Below are 25,473 nucleotides of genomic sequence, written 5' to 3' on the forward strand. Positions count from 1 at the left end.
TTGAAGCTGTTATATTAAGGTAAAATAACTGCATAGTGTGTCTTTAACAGATACAACTTTAATTTTAAATTCTAAATAAATTTTAATTAGGGATGCACATAATGTTCGAGAACCAAAATAATCCGGCCAAAAATGGCAAAAACTTATTTTCGATGGAAGTTAAATGGCCGAAAAAATGTTTACGAACCATTTCTTTGATGACGCGATCAAATAGCAACCAGTGCAGAGTGAAAGCGCACACGCTTCATAAATGTAGCAAACATACAGCATTACAAGTTTCAATTAACATTTAATATCAAGACATCCTGAACACCATGAAGCGTTTAAGAAAGACACAGCGGCGATTATGATCCTGCACAAGCACGGAGAGTGAGAGACTCCTTATAGATGAGAAGAGGAAACAATAAAGAGCGATGGTAGTATGTAATAAAAACTTACTAGTACCAGTAACAGTAAGTCCTACAATAACAAACACGCATATTAAACAAGAAATAAAACATTTACTGACTAAAGGTTTTGGTTAGACAGAAGTGACTTGTTGAGCACTTTCCTTTGTCATCCTCTTTTCCTCTGCTCATACTTGACCAAGCAAGCACACGCGTGTCTGCTGCTTAACATAAATTATGTTAGTGCATTAGTGCTGCCTTTTGTTGCAAGCGTTGTTGCAAGTTTCTTAAGGTAGAGTAATAAATAGGGTATTTGCCTTTTGAGCAGGAATAGAAGACTCATTTGTGCTCGAACATAAATGGACCATGTTTAACAAATCAGATTTCTATCCAATCAGAAAAGTGACAAGGTGTAAAAAGGCCCTATAATGTCTGCTGGAATGCTAAAAATTGTAATGGTTAAAAAATGTAAAATATAGTAAAAAGGACATGTGACTTATGAAATGGTGAGAAATATGGTAAAATAATTAAGAAAATGAAAAAACATGTTCAGTTGTTCTGTATTTGGCCTTCGGCTGAGTGTTTCATTTTATTAAGCTTATTAGGCCAAGATTTTTCCTTTTGGTGCATCCCTATTAAAAATGTATTAGTAAATGCTAACATTAACATGAACTAAGATTAATAAATGCTGTAGTTTATTGGTTTGTTCATTGAAAGTTCATGTTAGATCATAAATGTATCAATTTATCAATTCACACCATTAAGTTTGGCAATTACAAGCTGCACTACCAAGTAAATTTATAACTTGCCCAATACTAACTAAATGCAGATCTATCTCAATTTTCTAAGCATTAGGGCGCTGCCGAATAATACTGCAAATGCCGTTTTCTCAATGAATGAATTTGAATGGATTACGGTGAAATGCCGCCACATCCAATAACCAGAGGGCGCTCTTGTGTAGAAACGCCTTTTGTGCCACAGAAGACGTAGCATTACAAACGCTATTCCAGGAAATGTCTAAAGGAATATTTATATCGCTGTTCTTCAAATTGTTTCAGGTATTTTCATGATAATAAAAATATTTTAAATGATTATGTTTGACGAGTGTTGCTTTTTTAAATGCACGTTATAAACGACTCAGTGATATTAGATTGATAAGGACTTCCCATTGATCACATAGCCGTAGTACATGCACAAGCTGTGCATGAAACACAGAATCGGAGCTTTGCGATTCAGAATCGATTTCAGGCAGGTCTTTTTAATGGGGAACGCGATGTATCGGCACAGCCCTGCTTTTTTACTGTTGGTTACAAGGTTACAAATACCACCGTCATTAGCTCCTGATGGAAACGCATCTGATTCACATTTGTTTTCCTTTTTTTTGCAAATTTTGAAAATATTCGCTTTACATTTGGATGGAAACCCTACTAATGTTAGCAAATACTACCTTATTGTAAAGTATTTGATTCCAAACACATTCAAAATAAAAGCATAGACCACAAATGCATTGTTTTTATTGCTTATTTTTCAGTGTGTATATGACTGCTGGATGGTTATGTATTTGGTTTTAAATCTGTCAACCTGCCACTGCACTCGTGCTTTAAATGCTAAAATCAGCCGTTGTGACTTCAGGGTTTGTGCAACGCCTAAGTGATATGCAAATCTACTGACACCAGGGGTGGAGAAATTAGGTCATTTATAAAGCTTTATAAAGTTCCAATAGTGACCGGGGTGTGTGAATCATCATAATTTGTTCTGATCCATCCATCCTGATGGGTCTAAAAAACACTAAATCTCCAACTATTTTTTTTTAATGCTGTTTCAACTCTGCACTTGGCACTTTTTGGTCATTTTCAGCTCAATTTGAATAAATATCTAATTTAAAACCGTTTCTCCAGTGTGCCGTGCGAACCCCAAAGTGCTGCAGCAGAAATTTGTTTGCAACCCATTTTACAACATCTCGATCATCGCTAGTCGAGGACTTTGGTAATTTATTGACAATTTATAGGAACAAACACACATACACCTTCCTCTGAAAATCTAGAGTCAGCACCTAACACTGAGCATACTTACGACATTGCGGTAGAAATCACCACCCCACACCCCAGATTACAACCGGTGACTCAGCGTGCGCTAGCACGTACCCTCCATCAGGACAAGAGAAAAGACAAAAAGCCCTAATTGTCAGAAATCATGCCGCTCATGTAAGAAGAGTGTCTTGTTGAAACATGAAACTCGCCAAGCAGAAACCCAAATTTCCCACACATCAGCTGAAACCGGCTAAGTCAAGTATGTTTTCGTTCAGCATCTGACTAATACGTCCACTATCACACACACAATGACTAACGCAATTTTTTCCACTTTCCTTAATTTCACCTCCTCGGCAGTGAGGACTACTTCACACCATGTGAACGCTACCCTGTATCTGTATATCTGTCTTGGCATGTGTTCTTCTTAGATACTAATGAAGTGTGTGTGAAGAGGGAGCCATTAAACATGTTTAAACCATGTTCAAACCCATTATTCATGCTGCCTGTAAGATCATCTTGACATTTGACTGAGCATCAATTATGTCTGACAGCTCTATAAATGACAAGCAGAGGACTTGCTGGTGGTGCCTTCAAAGACAAGCTATTATTAAATCATACTTAACATTAGCGATTTGAACAAAAAAAAAGATACTTTCTAAAGGTTTCAAAGAATGCATTGAAATAATCTGTTAAATTGTTCTCCGATATCTACATAGCATATAGTGCTGACTCAGCAGTCACAACTTTGTTGTAATTATTGTAACAACATTAAAATTAAGTACAATGTTTAATTTAATGTTGGGGTAACGGTAATGGCACCTTTAAATTTAGTTTTTAGCTTATTGTACTCTTTTACAAATAATTCACACAATAAATTATTTGCCATATACATTTTCTCCGCATTTGTATTTAAGTATACAATAACAACCTCGCACTTGACTCAGACTAGGACGTAACTGCCTAGCAACCACCCAGGACACCCTAGAAACCACATAGTGCCTTGCAACTAATCACAAAACCCTAACATTGTGTTGGTGAGGTGTGTTAAAACCCAATCCCAGTTAAGAACCAATCAAATCACTTACACTTTGTGCAAGGAATTATGGGAACTCACCTTAAAATGTTAGGTCAATGGGCATTGGGGGTCAGTAGGTAAATCATCTTCAAAGGTAACCAATTACATTAATGGTTTTGTGCAAAATTAATGACTATTGCACAACAAGGAGACCAATGAGTAAATGCTGTACATAATAATGCCCAACACTCCCAGTCTGGCTTTTAGTACAAAATATGGGTCAGATCCTGTCAAGTCTTGCTTTTATCACAAAAGATGGTTTACCAAGAAACTACCCAATGTCTATCTAATAATCCCCCCCTTCTCTCTCTCAGTCCAGCTTTATGTCTTCTCTCCTTAGTTACTCTATTGTTCTTCCACCGCAACAGGCCATTTGTTTTTCTGTCATTCGCTGTCGTGGGAGTGAGTGCAGTGCAGTCTTGGGTAGAACAAAAGGTTACAAGAGTGCAACCAGACAGAAGTTACAGCCGCTGCAGATGCCGTGTACATATGTAACTGCAGGTAAGAGCTTGACTCCTGTCAGAACTCAACTAAGAGGGGAATTGGGCTGAAGCTTCAATTCCAACCCCACAAGGACCCTAGATGTAGCTTGGGAAGACTGAGACGTTGGGACACCAACTGCATGCGCATACATCAAAGAATTGGCTTATAGGAATGTACTTGATTGAAATGAAAAGTCACTCTGGTAAGCCATTTCAGAGAATATAAAGATATATAATATCTTTGAAAGGCCAAAATCCAGAGCTTTGGGATTAGCTATATTGCCCAGCCCTATATGACAGATCAAGTCACTCTGTAATATGATCTTCAGCATCCTCTATATCTTGTGGATGGGCACCCATGATTGCTGAGTAACTGTACTGCTGGGACAGAGAAAAAGTCTTAATCTACTAAACAATCTATGAATCATTTCTCACAAACCTATTTTAAAAACATTGTGAGAGAATTTTCATATTTGGGTGAATGATTACTTTAAAAAGGTAATTGTAAAAAATAACAAAATAGGCTGATCTACTATATAAACATGTCATACCTATACCATTTACAAAAATTAGGCTGCAATAATAAATAATTTTTACAAATTTTGTGACATCACAACCATAAGACAATAATATGACAACCAAATATTTACATATAGTATAAATTGACACATCAACACCATAGTGTTCAGTAGCCAAAAAACAGGTGAGTATTAGTAAAGAATGGATTAAGTTTGTGTTTACTATGTAAGCTGTGCAAAAGAGGTTGTCGTTGGACAGTGGACAATAGACAGTGGCTAGCTTTCTAGATCCAACAGCACACAGCCCATAGGAAAGCATTGACATGTGTGTCACATTAATAGAGCTTACCCATTCATAACACAGATAATTATTTAGTCTTAAACATACAGCAGCATCACCAACCTAAGGTCCAAGTCAAGTCTCAAATCTTTGATGTAAAGTCCAAGTCAAGTCTCACATCTATGAGGTAAGGTTTAGGTTAAGTCTCTGAGATGAGGTACAGTTCAAGTCTCTGAGATAAGGTCCAATTTAAGTCTCTGAGATGAGGTCCAGGTCAAGTCTCTGTAATGAAGTCCAGGTCAAGTCTCTGAGATGAAGTCCAGTTCAAGTCTCTGAGATGAAGTCCAGTTCAAGTCTCTGAGATAAAGTCCAAGTCAAGTCTCTGAGGCGAGGTGAGGTCCAGTTCAAGTCTCTGAGATGAGGTCCAGGTCAAGTCTCTGAGGTGAGGTCCAGGTCAAGTCTCTGAAATGAAGTCCAAGTCAAGTCTCTGAGGCAAGGTGAGGTCCAGGTCAAAATTCTGAGGTGAGGTTCAGGTCAAGTCTCTGAGATGAAGTCCAAGTTAAGTTTCTGAGATGAGGTCCAGTTCAAGTCTCTGAGATGAAGTCCAAGTCAAGTCTCTGAGGCAAGGTGAGGTCCAGGTCAAGTCTCTTAGATGAAGTCCAAGTTAAGTTTCTGAGATGAGGTCCAGGTCAAGTCTCTGAGATGAAGTCCAAGTCAAGTCTCTGAGGCAAGGTGAGGTCCAGGTCAAGTCTCTGAGGTGAGGTCCAGGTCAAGTCTCTGAGATGAAGTCCAAGTCAAGTCTCTGAGGCAAGGTGAGGTCCAGATCAAGTCTCTGAGGCAAAGTGAGGTCCAGGTCAAGTCTCTGAGATGAAGTCCAAGTCAAGTCTCTGAGGCAAGGTGAGGTCCAGGTCAAGTCTCTGAGGCGAGGTGAGGTCCAGGTCAAGTCTCTGAGGTGAGGTCCAGGTCACGTCTCTGAGGCAAGGTGAGGTCCAGGTCAAGTCTCTGAGGCGAGGTGAGGTCCAGGTCAAGTCTCTGAGATGAGGTCCAGTTCAAGTCTCTGAAATGAGGTCCAGTTCAAGTCTCTGAGATGAGGTCCAGGTCAAGTCTAAAGTTTGTCTTAGACAGCTAAATCGTGGCTAAAATCTCACAGTGTGCACCAGGCATAACTTTTGCACAGTACAAAGACTTAAGCATTGTCAGATGTTTCAGTGAGGATAAGCAACTGGACAAAAAAGAAGCAAGGGCAACAATGTCATGACCACAACCTTCTTAAAACTGATGCCATTAATCGAAGCGCGGAAAAGCGCAGGCATTCTAAAATTTCCTACATGCCAGGGAACGGATACAAAACATTCACCATGCTGCACGCATTCAGGTACGTGTAAGAGTCCAAGAAGCATGCATTAAATCCAGGTGTGTGCGAGAAGGAATCCACGCGCGTTACAAACTCTCTCGCACAAAGTGAAACCCACAAACCTTCTCATGCGAGGAAAAGGATATGTCTGCGAATCGTCAATACATGATACCATCCTCTATCGGCACAACCCTAGTGTTCAGATTAAAAAAACTTACCATAAACAAACAAGTAGCCTGACAAGTGGTTTACACTAACGCATACTTCCGCATTTGTCCACGACACTGTTGTCGTGTGGTTTCTACGTCAGTAAAGGCAGTAACAAAGGGTAACGTGGATATTAAATGTCATTGACAGGCGACTGCACTGCCCCGTGTCACTGTTTAGAATGACAATTTTCTCATAATTTACAAGTAGTTGAAAACATTAGAGATATTGTTAGTAATTAGCTGGACAAAATATATAACACTGGCCTAGTGGTTTTTGGATATTTTACTGCAAATATTTTACAAATTGTACCTCTAGTAAAGACAAAAATATTTTATATTAACAAGTCACTGGCATTGAAATGCATGGGGGAGATTGCAATGTTCAGTATGGAGGCTCTAGTCCCGCCTTCCAGTAAAAATAGCCAATTGTCAACCATTATGAGGTTAAAAACCTGAAAACTTGTTACTTCTTCCAAATATCTTGTTTAATTATTTTAAATTGTAATCAATATTACATTTTAATCGCAAAAGTCATAATGGACTTATTTATACCAAATGCTTTTTTTCTGAATAAATTATGTTTTTTTGTTTGTTTTAGTGTTCAAGTCAGCTCTTCAAGATTTTTGAGAATAACACATATTTTCAACATAAAATTATCCTAAAACCTGACACTGCTGGAAGAGGTGCTATTTGCCTTTCTTAAAAGGTTTTGTTGCAGTCAACGGTTGTCATAGCAAAGTAAGCAGATAACGTAGTTATTTTTATTACTTAGTTAAGTTGTTAATGTGTGTCATTGTTTATTGGCACTAAGTGATAAGTTCAAAATGATGACTTGGACTCAATTTTGGACTCGTATATCTTGTAGGCGTATACAATTTATTTATGCAATAAAATGCTGTGTACAATGGGAAAGTCCCACCCCTTATATCACCTGCCAATAGTAAAAAGCAAAGCATGATTCACAGCTGTGATGTAACGTAAAGGCTACAGGTATGGCACAAGTACTTATGTTGAGTGTTTCTTATCTTAGAGGAGATCTGTATTATCACCAAAATGTGTAGTGAACATTAGAGACACCCTGCTGAACAACTTTGATAAATAAGGTAATCAACAACAACCCACAGCAAATTACAATCACTCTTCAAATCCTTTTTCACCGTCAGGTGATTACTTTTCTCAAAACAAAAGCCATTTTTGTAATTATCTATAATTACTGAAAGCGTCTCTTCCAGTTTCTCAGAATAAGTTGGATGCACGCGTCTCATGCCAGGATATTTGCAAATGTGAACTAATCATAATCATGTTGTAATAAACATGATTGGCATTAACAAAACAGAAAAAAACAGGAATACAGAATACCTTTAGGAAAATTTGAAGAGCAATTTGTATATCTGCAAGCAGTTGGAAGCTCTGCTGTGTATATCTGACTATAAACGGGACTGCTCAGTGTGCATTGCATTGTGGGACTTCGCACAGGTAAAAGCCAAGAAATCAGGCTGTCGGGGGTTCGGTCAGGTTGCTGTGGCAACAGCACATGTCATGGGTCCCAGCGTATGAAGGCAGCGCTAGAGAAGAGCGAAGAACGTGAGGCCTGAAGCGAGCCGGATGACGACAAAAACAAACAAAGCGAGCAACAGCGGATGCAGTCGGGGGAGATTATCTCTTAGACGTTCGTGTTTGAAAATACTATCCATGCCCTCACGCCGATAACAATGCCACGACAAAGTGAAAGCGTACTGTTTATTTTAGAGGGAGGAAGGATGGACTGCAGGGGTCTGAAGAAGGAAAAAGGGGAGAGGAGCAATCAAATGAGCCAATATAAACATACTGTCTGCAGCTACATGCTGAGAATCGGTTAACAAAAGTGTTGCTTATTGTTGGAAAGTATTAAATCAGGGAAGCGGCTTGTGTAGTTTGTGTATGTTAATGTGACAATGATTTTGCAAACAAAAAAATGATGCATATTATAAACATCGCAGTGATACTATTGAGCTTTGCACAGCCGCATTGTAAGGTTTTGCAACAATTGTAGCAAATACATAACCGGCAAGAATCTAGTGATAAAATGCATATCATGTGTTGCGATACAGTACAATGCGCTACTGGAAGCTGTGGCCGATGCGATATAGTGGGATATTTCTTATTTGGGGAATAGAATAGGAAATAATTTTAGGAAAGCTGTCATCAAAAAAACACCACCATATGCAAACCTTAGCAAGTACTTTCTGTCACTCTTGAGAGTTTAGAGATAAGGAGACTGCTATCTAGCGTTCAGGATTTTAAAAAACTAAACAACTGCCATGAATCAATATTGCGTTTTTGAGAACACGTACAGTATCATCAAACAAAATATGCCACTACACAGGGGGTTGCACACCGGCTGCGCATCTCAGCGTCGCACTGCGCCACGTCGTGTCTAGGACAACTCGGAGGTATTGTAAACCGAGAGTACACATTAAATAGCACAAGCTTCATCAGATAGCATCTACTTCAAAATGCACAATATACGTTAGCAGCCAGTGTTAATCGTTAATGATTTGGGACAAATATGATGGTATTTAATGTTAAACTATGTGAGTGGCGCGACAGGGATTTGAGTAACTTCCTGAGTCGTAGCTGGGCGACGCGGACAGGCGCTATCTGTCAGCGCCGGGGTGCGTATACTCATAGAAAGCAATGTGTTTGAGTTTTTTAGAACAGCGCAGCACTGAGCTGCGCGTCCTGTGTGCAACCCCCTTAATACTTAAGATTATTAAATATCAACAACACCAGCTACATCACCAGCATAACAACGATTATTTGTACAGTACATAAGCCATTACATTATGACCACCTGACTAATATTGTGTAGGTCCCCCTTTTGCCACAAAAACAGCCCTGCACTTTTTCAGCAATTTCAGCTAAAATAGGTCATCTGTTGGATTGGAGTCATTGAACCACACAGGCCAGCCTTCGCTCCCCACGTGCATCAGTGAGCCTTGGCCGCCCATGACCCTGTCGCCCGGTTCACCGTGTTTCCTTCCTTGGACCACTTTTGATAGGTACTGACCACTGCAGACGGGGAACACCCCAGTTTTTGAGATGCTCTGACCCATTCGTCTAGCTGTCAACATTTTGGCCCTTGTCAAAGTTGCTCAGATCCTTATGCTTGCCTTTTAACACCAACTACACCTGTCCTCAAAGTTGATGTGTTAGAAGCAGAAAAAAATGGGCAAGCTTAAGGATCTGAGCGACTTTGACAAGGGCCAAATTGTGATGGCTAGATGTTTGGGTGTGCAGTGGTCACAACCTATCAAAAGTGGTCTAATTAAAGAAAATCGGTGAACCGGTGACAGGGTCATGGGAGTCCATGGCTCACTGAGGCACGTGGGGAGCGAAGGCCGGCCCGCGTGGTCCGACCCAACAAACGAGCTACTGTAGCTGAAATTGCTGAAAAAGTGAATGCTGGTTTAGATAGTAAGGTCTAGTGGAGTCCATGCCTCGACGGGTCAGGGCTGTTTTGGTGGCAAAAGGGGGACCTACACAATATAATGGCGCTTTTCCATTGCATAGTACCCCACGGTTTAGTTTAGTTTGGGTCAGATCCGCTCACCTCATTTTGGCGTGGTTAGCTTTTCCATCGAGTTTAGTATCACTTCGCAGTGGAAGGGATTCTAGGCATGTCGTTATATTTGCGCCGCCTACTGCTCTGACAGCATACAAGTGAGAGCGTTGTTGTACATTCCCATACATTTATTTATTTCTCAGTACGCCACAAAACTAAAATTGGCCACCACAAATGGATGTTTGCACATCGCGTTTATCACTACATCTGTATCACATGACAGTTTCTTTTCAAACACCTGTGGCATTTTCCCGAATTTTTGAAAAGAACCGCCCCTCCACTTTTTAGAAAATGCACATGCACAACACTCTACCTGCGCCCAAGAGGGAACGCCTATTAAGCGCATGAACAAGAGAGAGAGCATGCAGGAGCCTAGTTCTTCTCTTAGCTCTGTTTACAAGTTGTTGTCCGCATGTTTACAGTGTGCCAGGGCTAGCATTGCTAATCATAGCTTACATCAACTTTTACTAGCAGTGATTTTAAATGGATTTCTCCAAATAGCATGACAAACTTTACCTGACAAGTAGAAACTTCGCGCGGGAAGCCCAACCAGTGCTTTTAGCGCACGCCAGCGTGTGAAATAGTCTCCCAAACACACTCTGGTCTTGTTTCGTTTTCAGAGGCCTTTCTCTTCTTGTCCTACAATTCGTAGACACGTTTTCTCTTGCTACCCTCAGACATTTAGAAAAAACACGGTGAGAACGCGAGCTTCAATGAATGGTTGAAACTGTAGCCCACTACACATGACATAAACACCTGAAAGTGCGCATCTGCAGAAAGCGAACCTAGGGACGAGCACATACAACGGCCTTACGTCAACATATCATCAGAATGGTTGACACTCGGATGACCAATAGTCTTCCGCTATACCTTTAAGCATTTAACACTGACGTGCTCGTCGCGAATATTCTGCCACAAACTTCTGGAAAAAACTGTTATGGTCTCCCTGATTCTCAACATGTGGATGTTTTTCATCACTAAAAGGGAGTTTGAAAACTTATAGCAGAGCACAGATGACAACATGTTTGCTCAAAACAGCGCAAGCTAGCACTAAAGGTAAAGCTAACATTATAGCGATGACGCTGGTAGCGACAATTCTCTCAGACCAATCAGTGATCTACAGTGTTGGTATCAGCTCAGGTCGCTTGGAACCCCAACCAAGGTGGTACGAAATAAAGTATCGGGTACCACTTACTGCACGTAATGAAAAAGCTCCCAAAAGTAAGCTGACCCGACCCAAACTAAACCAAACCGTGGGGTACTATGCAATGGAAAAGCGCCATTAGATAGGTGGTCAAAATGTGATCGGTTTATATGCATCTTGATCAGATATTGGAATTGAGTTTGTGGACCATGTGCCAAGTGCCACCCATGAGAATAGAAAATAGAGAGAGAGAGGGCGGTTGGGCAATAGTAAGGCATACAGCATAAACAGATTGTCGTCCCAAAGAACAGCAGTGTACAGCATGTGTAGATGCAGCCACTGCGGCCACCTCGGTGAGCTCCGACAGCTTTCTCTCTCTCTTTCTCCCTCTCTCTCTAAAGACTGAGAAGAGCCGGGCTCACTTTGCACAGGGGTCAAGGGTTGTTTCTCTAACACACTTTGGGCCATCAGCCAACTAGAGCAAGGAAAAATGCGAACTGCAGTTGCAGCACAAACAGGATGGAAATGCAGAGAGAGAGACATGCTGTAGTAGGGGATGTCAAAAGACATGTACTTCAGTACTTTTTTTACTCTTTCTGCAGTACTGGTAGTACAGAGTAGTGACCCACATCGGTGCCCCTGAACTGTCTGAATGGCAGCTGCTCATGAACATTCAAAAGCATGCGTATGTGCAAGGCTGTGGCTGCACAGTCGAATCCAAAAGAAAACACTCATTTGTGTCAAAATTTTAAATCCACGCAATATAAACTGCAGTGTAAATGCAGGTAGATGCACCTGTCGCCATCTGTTACGTAAGAGAGACAACAGGAAAGTGAGCAAAGGACTCGGCACTCAATATGTTTACACATGTAAAATGTGCATGTGTATACACTAATGACTCTTGTAGAAAGGTTATTCAGATTAAAAAGGTAACAACATTACAGTGTGTGTGGTTGTGGCATTGTCGTCACAACGTTGATGGGTGGATGTCAGAATGTTGCCAAAATGCCAAAGTACTGAGCTTTAGTGAGTTGATACACTGTAAAAAACTTGCAATAAAAGTCCTTTCAACGTTTTGGACTAGTTATGCTGGGTACACACCGAAGATAATCAGGCTGATTTTGGGCCGATTTCCCCCCTTTCAACAATCCTAGCTATGTCCTGATTATCTTGATGGTTCTAGAGATATTTTAACAGATTTTTCCTTGGTGTGAGGTGTGTAAAGAGTGTCCGAACCAGTTTGGAAGAACGTGGAAGGCGCAGCGATCGCGGATAGTAAATATTGAACATGTTAAATATTTACGATCAGAACTCTTGATGTGTGAGGGAACCCCGAGGACCAACGCGCATACGCTATTTTGATTATCACGTGAAACAAAACAATACCCAATCAGAAAGCGAGATGATGAAAGGCTAGCAGTCATGATGCAGAACAAAGTGAAGTTGATGCAAAGTGAACTTGTACAAACCATGTTCCTGCTGTCTCCACGACTTTACCCAAACTGTTTAATTTTTCCTTGAATTTTCTGTGAAAATCATTCCAAACACTATCACTGAAATTTCTTCCTGCATATCGTCCCCAATGCTTATTCTGAAGTCTCGCGAGATTTCCTGTGTTCACAGTCGAGACTCTGGTTGAAAATCTGTTTGTGTGTGGTGTGCTGTCTTTGACACATCATGGCAAACCACACACTATAGGAGCAAAACTGTTAAATCTAGGATTTTTTATACTCATGTTTGTGGGTTATCACATTTTTGAAAAATCTTAAAAGATGTCAAAAATCTTTTGGTGTGTACCCAGCATTAGAAGTTGCTATAAATAAAAAAATAAAGTTGTAATAGCTTAAGCCTATTCAACTTACCAACTCACTTCACTGTAAAAAAGTAAAAGTTGGATCAACTCAAAAATACTTCAATTGGCAAATTTAACTTAAATTTTCTCATTTCAAAAATGTAAGGTATGTTTAATTACTTCAATTGGTAACACCTAATTCAATTGGTAACACCTAAGATATTAAAACTTTTTCAACTTAAATGTTTTACTTAAAGCTGACATAACACACAACATTTTTGCCAATCTAATGTTAATCTTGCTTACCTATATACCTAAATGTTGTAAATGCAGTACAATGCCAACTTTTCAAAAGTTGTTATAACTACAGGTGAGTTGTTTATGACTTTTCTCAACTATATTTTATAAGTTGTGACAACTCATCTCTGTTGACATGACTTGTAAATATTGTAAATCTAAGTTGATTTAACAAAAATTTTAAGGCAGCAAAGTATTTTTTTTACAGTGTAATGATTTCAGGTATAATTGATGTTTGCAGCAAAACTGCAAGGAATGAGTTATTAACCAACATTATATACAAAAAGCTTGAGGTTTATTTAAATCTCTTACTCGAAATATGAGAAATAGTGATGCTGGGCTTAGCAATCAGCTTTAAAAATCTTAACCACCTGGCATTATTCTCCATCACATTCTGTATTTCACAAGCTATTTTTTACAAATTATGAAAATAAATGTAAATGTAGGAGGAGTTGGCATGCTGATTAAACACTGATTCATATAAAATCTGTTAGAGAAGGCCAGTTTTGCACGAACTGTTGCACACATCTGCAGATTTTTTGTAAATTCATATATTAACTAGCTATCAACAATCGTCATTACAGGGGGAAGAAAATGGGAAATAATTTGAGATGATTTACTTTATCACTGATGCGCACAGCTAAATATTTAAGTCTTAAATTAGGTTTGTATACACATACTGCACTTCAGCAAATCGCTGCACTCGAAGAATAAACTCCAACATAATTTCCATTCCACCTTAAATGTAGGACAAAGTTCTAGCTTGATTCGGCTGAAGGGTTTGTACTGATGGAAAAAAAGGCTTGTTGTGTTGAGCTTGAAGTGTTTTGGTATCTTTGTTAAGCCTCACAGCTGGGTGCTGTTGTTTTCGTCTTGCTCAAAGCATCTCAATATCACATTATTCTTTCATAGCTCACCTTAGCGCCGCAGCTTGTAACTCATCTGAAAGCTCTCAGATCACCTGACCAGATAAGAAACACTTTGTTCCGACCATTGGATCTTATTGTCCTTCCAACGTACTACAAACGGCCTTTAATAGATCCCAAACTACGTTCGATGACACATTTCACCTTCTTCTGCATAGTCTTGTTCTGGCCTTTAATAAGCTGCATAAGGATAATAGCACACAAAATCACCTTCAAATTTACAATGTGGCAATGATGCCAGGATAAGATATATAGCATACAGTGACCCTCACAATGCATTAGCACAAAAATCCATGCATCAATGTCTCCGATCTTCACAATCTTGTGATGTACGCAGATCACATAACCAGCATAAGAAAGATCTGAAGTATTCTGGGCTGTTGTTTTTTAATATTCTTTTGTGAATATGCATTCCCAGGACGCCTGTATGCCTGAGAGGATGTGCTACTCTTTAAACAACATAAAAGCAGATGGCAGCAGGGAACATACTCTCTCTCTTAACAGAGGTGATACAAAATATCTCATGAAAGACACCGTCGCAGGTGAGAGGCCATACGTTAGGGTTTAAAAGGTATCAAGATCGAAAAAAAGATTAAAAAGCTAAACAAACGAACTTGCATTAGAACAAACAGGGCACGGGGCGGCAACCTCACAACATGTCTACACTTGACACATATGGCAGGTTGTGATGCAAAATCAGATAGTTCCCATTATAATCACTATAGGAAATCCTACTCAGCCTTCCTGGATGTAACATTTTTATTTTTCATTTGCTGCACAAATTTCTCTGTGCATCTAAAATTGATTTTTTAAATTGATTTTTTCTAGGATTTTATATGAAACTGCTATGAAATGTTTGCTTACATGTTGTTGTTTTTTTACTTCAGAATATTACTTCTAATCCAGCTTATGTTTATGGTCTGCAATCTAATGATTATTTTCATAATCGATTAATCGGGCGATATTTTTCTTCGATTAATCGACTAATCGGTTAAGAACCTGAATATTTAATCAATTAAAATGTTTACTTAATTTAGGCTAAATAATGCACTAAATTAGGGTATTTACACGTAAAAGTGTACTTTTAAAAGTGCAAAAGCCACACTACTAGAGTTTTACTAATATAATCCTTTTTTATTTTAATATTTTTATCCCTAAATAAAAAAGTTTGTGCAGCTTTTAAATATGAAAACATCTTTAAAAGTCAAAATAATAATAAACAAAACATATTCAGTCTCCAGGGATGTGCTGGTGAATTATTAAGCCACAGATTAATAAACTTTTAATCTTAAACTTTAGACCTTGATGAGTATTAATAGGATAGTTCACCCCAAAATAAAAATGTTGTCATCATTTACTTGCTCTCATGTTGTTACAAACCCATATAAATTTCTTTGTTCTGAATAGGGCTGCAGCTATCGTTTCTTTTTGTAATCAATTAATCTAGCACTTGATCGATTAATCGGATACATTTTTTTCTGTTTTTAAACAACCAAAACAAATGATGCATAACGAAAATGAAAACTTTATACATTCTCTGCCGTTTATGGACATCTTTACTCTCAGCCAACGCGCCAAATAAATTCAAAATGTATCACGCGCTATGGTATGCTTCCTGAACATTGAACAACGGTCCGTGTGAATCAGATCCCTGCGTGTATAAGTGCGCGTCATAGGAATTAAACGAGGCTTCGAGGCAGAATTTTTGCCTCAAGGAATTTTTGTAATCGAGCTACTCGATGAATCGTTTCAGCCCTAGTTTTGATGAACACAAAGGAAGATATTTTTAGGAATGTTTGTAACCAAACCGTTCATGAGCCCCAATCACTTCCATAGTAGGAAAAAAGAATACTATGAAAGTGAATGAGGCTCACAAACTGTTTCATTACGAACATTCCTCAAAATGTTTTCCTTCGTGTTCATCAGAACAAAGAAATTTATACGGGTTTGTAATTTAATACAAATAAACATCTATTAATGAAAATAAAATAATAGTTTATTTTACAGTTGCTAAAGTGCAATATCCTGTAATGACCATACATTTTTTTTTCCATTCACAAGTAACAGCATTATCTTCTGTGGTCTGACTTGTCAGACAGTCAACACTTCAAATAGTGATTTAAGTCTAGGGCAGCAATATCATTCAATACAATTTTTAAGAGCACGTACATACAAGACGGGCAAGGTCTCGATACGCATTTACAATTTGCAAACACAATGATCACATTGTAAGACTTAAGTCTAGACCAGTAATAAAAAAATCATATTTGCAGAAGTCTGTTTTACATAAAACAAGAAATATAAGCAGAAACTTTTGCCAACTGTTGCTTTGGCAGTGTATTGAAGGAATGCATGAGCACATCAACATCCAAATTTTAGAAAATAATTTGGTGCAAATGTCACTACTTAGCCTAATTAATATTCATGAGCCAAGACTAATATAGATAAACAGTGATAAACTTACATGACAAAAACTTTTAGCGGCTTGCAGTGACTGCAAAGTTTTATAGCTTGTCAATGGTGTGGCATACAAGTGTACCCGTGGCAACAAGGCTTTTATAGTCACATCATACTGCGAGGCTGATGAGATTTAGCATGTGTCCCCTTCCCATATTTGAGATCCCTTCTGCATCCCTGTCTAGTGGTTAAATCCTAAAGAAGAGCTATGACGTTTAGATGTTCCCTTCTTTTCTCACTAAAAATTCCTGTCCTATCTTTGACTCTACAGAAGTGGCAAAAGAATCTCAAGTATTCAAGTGCATTTATCAAACAAATATTCTCTGTGACTGAGATATGGTGTGACAATCTAGTCTGGTTTAGTTTCTTAAAGCAGGCGCATCCATTACAGATTCCACAAAAGAAGAAGTGGATCACAGGTTTGAACTTTTGATCAAGTCAGGCCATCCTAACCACACGCTGAGTTCCTCAGTAAGCTTACAAGTGGAAACATTCTTCTGTTAAAGTATTTACATTTGTAGGTTTATGTTGATCATTATTTTCAGACATGGTTAAGATGGAAAGGTGTTAATATGGTGTCAAGAGGTTTTAATAGCTAATATCATGACTAAATGTCTACATGAATTTGGTAAACACCTACTAATGTGTTAATATTGTGGTTGTATGATACTGATCATCCAGTCTGACTTTGGAAAATTCCAATGCTCATGTCTGACCCTTTACCCTGTAACCTTTTCAGAGATAAACTGTGACGTTCAGACAATTGTCTGTTGTATTTGATAGAAAAAATCTAAATATGTAGCTGTAAATAAATGTTGCTAGACCTTTTCTCAGACCTAATTTCACTTTTTGGGCCATTTTTGCCCTATCAGGTTCACACAGTGTATGTACATGTGAAGTTCACTTTGCTTGATTTTTGTTCAAATTTACTACTAGTTGGTAATGTGGCTAATTAAATCAATTTAAACCTGGTGTTTCTACATACGTTAATATTTAAAATCATGCTTCATTTGCACATTTAAAAAAATATTCATTTTATGTCATATAAGTTTAATTTAATATCTGCTTAACTGCTAGTTGGGCCAGTGATGTTCATGGGAAACTTTTTATTAATTTTAATGTTTAATTTTAACAGTGCTTTGTACGTTTCTGTGAGATTTTGGCGGTATGATATCCTAAAGCAAAAATATCACAGTTTCACTGTGTTGCGGTATTGCCATTGAAACACTAAAATGGGCTCTTTTCAAATGTTTGTGCATACAAACAACAACTTTTCAACTGGACACAACACATTTTCTTTTTAAGCAACATACAACATATAAACTTATATCAACAAAACATAAAAAAGTTTATTTATTCAGGGTGGATCATCAAGACTATTGGTCATCCCAGTTGTCAATCATTCTGATGATATGTTTACGTAAGGCCGTCATACGTGCTCGTCGCTAGGTTCGCTTTCTGCGCATGCACACTTTCAGGTATATATGTGTTGTGGGCTACGGTCTCAGCCATTCATTGAAGCTCGCGTTCTCACCTAATTTTTTCAAAATGTCTGAGGGTCGCAAAAGAAAAAGTGTTTACGTATTGTATGACAAGATAAGCAAGGCCTCTGAAGAAAGAAACAAGACCAGAGTGTTTTTGGGAGAATATTTCACACAGGTCACACAGAAATCCATGTAAAATCACTGCTAGTAAAAGTTGATGTAAGCTATGATAAGCGATGCTAGCCCTGCCACAAGTCACGAACCGCGCAGACACGGTAAACATCTCAATATGTGAGCCATGCCAGCAGCAACTTGTAAACAGAGCGAAGAGAAGAATTAGGCTCATGCATGCTCTCTCGTGAACAAGTAAATAGGTGTTCCCTCTCGGGAGGAGGTAGGGTGTTGCGCATGTACATTATAATAGCCACGCTGAAAACGTGTTCTGATGGCGTACTGATAGCGCAGATTGCTATTTTTTCGCAACTTTGAGTGACCAAGAGAGAACGGCCGTTTCTCAATGCGAAGGATGCAGCCTCCGGAGGTCGCAAATGTCATCAAGCCTAGTTTATTTCAGTTTCAGTTTATTTCAACTGAGTTACATTTACAAGTCATAAGTATCACTTGCGTGAGGAGAAAAAACACAGACGTCCGTGGGAAGCAATGGAAGCGTGCGTTGAGCACCAACTTGAAATGCATCTCTTACAAATCTGGAACGCGGCCATTAAGTATCGATACTAATAAATGTAGGAACCGTAAAGTTTTTAATTTCTGAGAATCGCAATGCTTTTGAAGTATCGGTGCATCGTGCAACACTAGTGTGTGTTAACTAGACCTTATATGTTTGAGTCTGTATCAGACGAAGATACAGATTTTGAGGAATAATCAATTGTTTGGAGATTGTTAATGGACGTTTCTGAGTGGTAAGTTCGGGTTTTTTTCCAGTATGGACCTCCAAAACGTAACTGTAACGTCAATTGTAGAACTTCAGCCTAAATGCTAACATAAAACATTAACTAGCATACAGCGCTAACTCCGCAGTCACAACTTTGTTTTTAACATTGTAACAACATTGTAATTAATTTAATGTGCAAATTGTTGGGGCAAACAACTCGACTGTAATGTCACAGTTGGTGTTATGTTGGGATTGGTTTGTTTTTTCAACGGTCTTTGGCATGCACAAGGTTTACAAAAGGAGGAAACAATCGTGTTTGAGCCTCATCATATGTCATTACCTTGTACAGAACTCTTATTATTCATCTATACCCAAGTATATTCAGTTTAACATTTTATGGCACCTTTAATTAATTTTGTGTAAACACAGCTCATACTTTGGAAATGGTATCAAAGAAAAAAATTTACTCTTTTAAACCTCGGTATACCTTGAAACTGGTAACTGGCCCATGCCTACTGTACAGTAAACTATTTAATGTAGCTTTTGGTAACTGCCTAATGTGGCTTACTTGAAAATCTAGGCAAAATCAGTTGGGTAGCCCTGCTCTAAAACACTCGCTGATGTCTACGAGGTGTCGAGTCAATGTGGGACAGAGCACACAGTACGCCTTGGGCCTCAAAGACAATTCAGATCAAGTTGCAAACTCTGTGAGCTTCTATAAATAGCGTAGTAGGATATCACGCTCACGCCACTAGCTAATGGGGAGGTACAGACGTTATAGCCAGTGGGCTAAAGAGCAGCCAAACACTGCCAGAATACACTTCACACATTCTCTATCTGTCCATTCCTCTCTCTCTCACACATACTCTTTCTCTCTCTACTAGTCACACTCTTACTACGGCTGACGGTCTGTCGGCTTCTTACGATGAAGGAAAAGATCCGTCTAATTTGAAAGGACCGCTCTGCCCAAACTCTCAAGATGAAATGCAACCTTATCGGCTGGGTCTGATCTGTGGTCAGCTCTTGGCATCACTATCTCTCTCAATATCACACGTACTGTAGCACTAACATAATCAGCTTGCGTCACTGAGACCCTGGAGATCAGACAGGAAAAGAAAATTAGTGGAGCATGGGCAGCACTCCTGTGACAGAGGTTTGGTGAATGGGATACAAACTTATATGCTTACATCAGTAGTTCTCGAACTTTGTGCCCCCCCAAAGAAAATCCATGACATTAAACAATCTTAATTAAACATTCAAGTTAAATATTATACAATGTAGTGCTGTGGGTTAGTAGCCTTATTTCTCTGAGGTTTAACCGCAAATAATTTATGATAAAATGTATTTTTAAAAATGTAATAAAACTGGGGAACCTATGGCACCATCTCACGCCCCCCAGTTTGAAAACCACTGGCTTACACTGTAAATTTAAAACATAGCTTTGCCTTTTTTTTTGCAGTGATGTCTCCAGGGCCCCTCCTCTTCAACCACTTGGATTCAATTAGATAAGAAATGGCCACTTTCACAATCGCATCAATTCCTGATCAATAAAATAAAGTCCCATCCCACAACAAATCAAGCCCACATTTTAATGTGGACATACATTCAGAAAATAAATTATTGTGAATGTCATGCATTGGTTCATTCAAAATAGATCTTACTGAAATAAAAACAGAAAAAAGTTGTTGTTTTTTTGCATATAGCGGTGAGCGGGGCACAATCTAACCCGGGGTTAATTGTAACACGACTACTTTAGATATTTATACAGGGCTGAGCAATCTGTGCTTCTGGTCTTTTTCTCTTACTGTAAGAAGTTTGGAAAAAGAGTGTTTTGGAGGCATGAAAGTAATTTCTTTATCTTACGGTTTTTTTTTTATTACGGAGTTGTGGGTGTGTAAGTCACCAAATCCAACCTCATATGATTTTAATCACTGTCTTGTTGTGTAAAACATAACACCATTTAGCCCTTTTCACACAGACATTCCGTAAAATACACGGGAAAGGCATCCAGGATTTTTCCGGGATCCTTATATTTTTATTCATTCACACTGCCATGATTACCAGGCATCTGATGGTCCCGGAAAGACAAGTGACCTATTGAAAGTCCCGCCCTCTCTTCTACGCAGCGTCTGAAGTTTGCATATTATATATTATTTCTCTTTCCAAGAACCACTCGCGTGGATTTTTGTTTATGATAAGATTATAAAGGAGCGAGTGAACGCACAGTTCTAATGCTGGTGAATGATTTCAGCTTCAGAGTGGATATTTGACAAGCTCCCTGATTTCTGCTTTAATACAGTTTTCAGACATTTCTCATCGTGATTGTTTATATGCATTTAAAACCCGCATTTTGAGGAGCTGAACGATATATCTTGTTGGGATGACGTGTGGGTATTTTCGTTTATTATAGTTCGTTTATTTTATGCTGCTGAATGATCTCCGTTTCAACGCAGTAAGTAACGAGTTAACTTACCTGATATCTGCTTCAGTCCAGTTTGCTGACATTTCTTGTCGTGCATGTTATAAATCCCTCATTTTAAAGAGTTGAACCAACTTCATGTTGCCATGACACGCGCGTCCTCACTACGGCACACGCGTCATTGTTTATGCGTCTCATTTATCATTTCCTGATAACTGCTTCAATCTAGTTTGCAACATTTCTCGTGGCGAATGTTTATATGCATGTTATCTCTCATTTTAAAGAGCTGAACCATAACTTTTGTTGTGATGACGCGCACGTCCTCACTACGACACGCCCATTACGGCATTCTTTCGGCGTGTATCTGACTAGGTCCTCTTTCCGGCAACGATACCAGAAGATTAACGGGACGAGTTTGTGTTTACACAGACGCTTGTCTGGCAATTTTACGGGTATTTTCTGGGACCAAAGGTCTGTGTGAATGGGGTTTTTAACTGATAGCTATAGTAACTGATAGCTGGGATTGAAAACATTTTTAAACAGTGGGGTTAGTTGAAACCAGTGTTACAATTAAGCTTCAGGTATGCAATGATAATGAAATAAAAACAATGTAAATACTATTCATCAAAGTGATAACTAAGGGCTGGGGGAAAAATCGATTTGTCGATTAATCTTTTTTTTTACGTGGTCAATTAAAAATCGATTCTCAAAGGCCACGAATCGATTATATTTTATGAAATAACCTGATCCTGTTTGATCAAGGAATGCGACTGTTTTTATTTTTTTTAGCATACATTTTTCATCTTGCATCAAAATTGTATTGTATTTAACATAATTGTATGCATTTGAAAATGGGTTCTGTTTTAATGTACCCAAGTGTACCTAAAATAAAAAAGTGTAATATACAGGTTGGTGGCTATTAATTTCTTTTTATTAATTACCCCCTTGTAAACTTATGTTCACTGTTTTTTTTTATAAATAAAGTATTATTTGTATTAAATCTATATTCATTGAGTTGAATCGAGAATCGAGTATAAAAATCGGTCCGAGAATCGGAATCGAACCGAGAATCAAATCGATACGATAGCTTACGAATCGAAATCGAATCGATCCGGAACATGTGAATCGATACCCAGCCCTAGTGATAACTGTTAATTTAATATCAGAGGAAATAAATCACAATTATGAAATTTTGTCTTAATTTTTCAGTCCTTTCAAAAAATGTATTTTTACGCATTGATGCATAATACAAGGATGGTTAGATGAAGGATCATGGGTGGATGAATGTGTGGATATCTATCTATTATAGGCAGATATATAAACAATATCCACCTTTAGTAGACAGAATTTTATTGAACTATTTGGGTTCAAACTAAATTTTCTAGCAGGTGTTACAACAAACCCTCTGTTTGTTACAATTAACAGCATCTATGGGGTAAGCTGTAACATTTGCACTCCTGTCGCTTTCGCTGTAATTATACGATAATGGCACATCCCACAAACAACCTTTAAGTGTTTATTTGTAACAGAGATGTGTGTGTTGATTGTGTAAAAAAATATTAATGTAACTGTGATATTTTTTGAACGATAGAGCCAAAGTCAAAAAGCGTTAGTTTGTGCCCCGCTCTCCCCTACATATTGTAATTGCTTACATGGTTTGGCAGCTTTCAGGTCAACATCAAATAAGCGTTTGGCCTGAATGACACGTCCTCTTAATTACTTTAATAATATATGTGTGCACATCTTTAAAGCAGTTCATCAGGTTGCTGTAGGTTGACCAACAGGTTTACTGATGAGATGTCTGGTGAGAACCTAAGAGTGGCCTCCAACATATTTCAACACTTTAGTCACACTGAAAAATGCATGAATGTCACTGTAATAGATACAGTACAAAATATCACAGTACGTGGCATTTTCAAACAAATGATCCTAGACCTTTTCTCAGAGCTAACTTTAGAGTTCTGGGCCATTATTGTAATGACTTTCAAATAAACCCAAGATCATTTTTAGTGAATGTAAGTCAGCTGCCTGGTCAAGTTCACACAGGTGCCACAGGTGTAGTCATCACATTTACATAAAACATATCCATACAACATAACAGGGAGTTTACAGATATGATATAGTTTTATTTTTAACAGTCTGTCTATTGTTTTTTTTTTATTATTATTTAAAACATTTTATAAAAGTTTTTTATAAAGTGCTGTCTTTCCACAAATGCTTTACGTCATGTCGCATAATTCTCACAAAAAAGACAAAAGCTGTTGCTTTCAAAAGGTACACATTTGTACGTAAAGGGTGCATATTGGTACCTCAAAAAGAAATATACTGCTGTACCTAAATGCTACATATTAGGACCTTTTTGAAGAGGACTGCTCTAGTGACAGCATTTGTACCTTTATTTGACCGTGTGCACACTTTTAATGCCACTGTACATGTATAAAACACTCGTATGCACAATATGCATGTATAACCTTATTTAAAATGCTTGGAAAAATGCATTTAAACTGAAGCGATAGCCTGCTACTAACTACATAGACTGAATGAAGGTGATGGTGGTGAGTGCTCAGATCAACAGCAGCAATGCTCACCATCACATTCTTCAAGTGTCTGCCTCTCTCTGGCAATCATTCAAAGCTCCTCGTTCATTTCTCAACATAAACCCTTCAAACGACAGCCCAAACTCGCGCTACAACAACATCCGCAAGTGCTACAAAGTCTTCCGCGGTGTTTCGTGTCGTTTGACGGTCACATGGAGACGGGCCCGACGTTACAGTAAGCTCATTAGCATCCATTGCATTGAAGTGAGCCAGTTAGCTAGCCAGTTAGCATCCGAGGCTAACTCCATGAGTCCTCGTAGCTGCTGCCGCGACTCTCACAGCGCTGCAACTCATCGCTACAAACGCGCCACGGACCACTCACGGTTTCATTGCTTTCGCGCCTTTTCGCTATTGAAACATCGTAATAACCGTTACGCCGCGTAAAACATTTGAAGCGCGCGCGCTGACAAATACGCTGAGCGCGTGTGCGTGTATGTTTCTGTTTCTTACCCCATTCCGTCGCGCGTCTGAGGGGAGGCCGATGTCAAGAGTGACGGCCAGCCGACATCACTCGAAGTGTCCGCCGCCACTGCGCAAGATCCTCGCCGGCTGCGTTAACCGTCCGCTGCGGTTGCCCGAAGTCAGTCCGCTGGTTAAATACGAGACGTTTGAAAGTGTTGTTGTTGTTGTCGTTGCGCTGCAAGCGGAAGACGGCAGATCATGACGCCGCTGTCGGCTTATTCCAGCCCAGTGTGTAGAGGCAGCAGAAGACGCGCTGAACGCGCACTGATGAGACGCGTCAGACAGCCGCTTGTGCGTTCATTACTCAACTCACTGTACACACACATATGAGTGACACTCACACCGAGCACGACTGTTTCCTGTACTCTCTCTCAATGATATCCTATATCCACTCACGTTACGTTATTAATTTAAATTACTAATATTTGTATATAAATATTTACAGAGGACTTTAAAGAAAATTATACATGCACTTACTGTAAAAACTATTAAAATAAAATCAATGAGCAACTGGATTTAACCATTTTAAAGGGATAAAAAATTTGTCTGATGAACACAAAGGAAGATATTTTGAGGAATGTTTGTAACCAAATCGATCATGAGCCCCATTTACTTGCATACAGTAGTAAGAGATAAGAATACTATGGAAGTTAATGGGGCTCATGAACCTCAAAATATTTTTTTCTCCGGGTTTTAAATGATGAATAATTGTAATTTTCGGGTGAACTATCCCTTTAATATGACAATTTTAATGAAAAGTTGACAAGAAGTTGAAATTGTGCATTATATGGTGTAAAAGTAATTTTAACAAGATAATGATTTATATATCGTATGATATTAATAATAACCGGAATATAACAATAATAAAATGATTATAAAATTAGGCTACTTTAAAGTGAATTTGTACTGCAGCTACAGTAAACATACCATTGCAATACACAAAATTATTTTACCTTTAAAATATTCATAACCATTTAATACAAATGCAATGACATTGTAACTCTTTACACATAAAGATCTGTATGTATCTAAATGCATCTCTATATGTAACTTTCTCTGTTCACT

The 25,473-nt window shown here is 38.6% G+C and overlaps 1 protein-coding gene across 2 annotated transcripts in view; it reads right to left on the reverse strand.

Moving 5' to 3' along the window:
• bcl9l (bcl9 like) overlaps positions 1–24,752 on the reverse strand; it is a 76,358-nt gene extending 51,606 nt beyond the window's left edge. Inside the window, exon 1 of one of the 2 annotated variants that reach the window (XM_073853341.1) lies at positions 24,397–24,752. The gene's annotated coding sequence lies outside the window, so the exon portion shown is untranslated. Of the gene's footprint in view, positions 1–19,826; positions 19,989–24,396 lie in introns of those variants that run through there. The other variant, XM_073853342.1, reaches the window with a different exon arrangement.
• Between the last annotated feature and the right edge of the window lie 721 nt (positions 24,753–25,473).

The sequence above is a fragment of the Misgurnus anguillicaudatus genome, chromosome 15 (genome assembly GCF_027580225.2).
Source record: "Misgurnus anguillicaudatus chromosome 15, ASM2758022v2, whole genome shotgun sequence".
NCBI classification, from domain to species: Eukaryota; Metazoa; Chordata; class Actinopteri; order Cypriniformes; family Cobitidae; genus Misgurnus; species Misgurnus anguillicaudatus.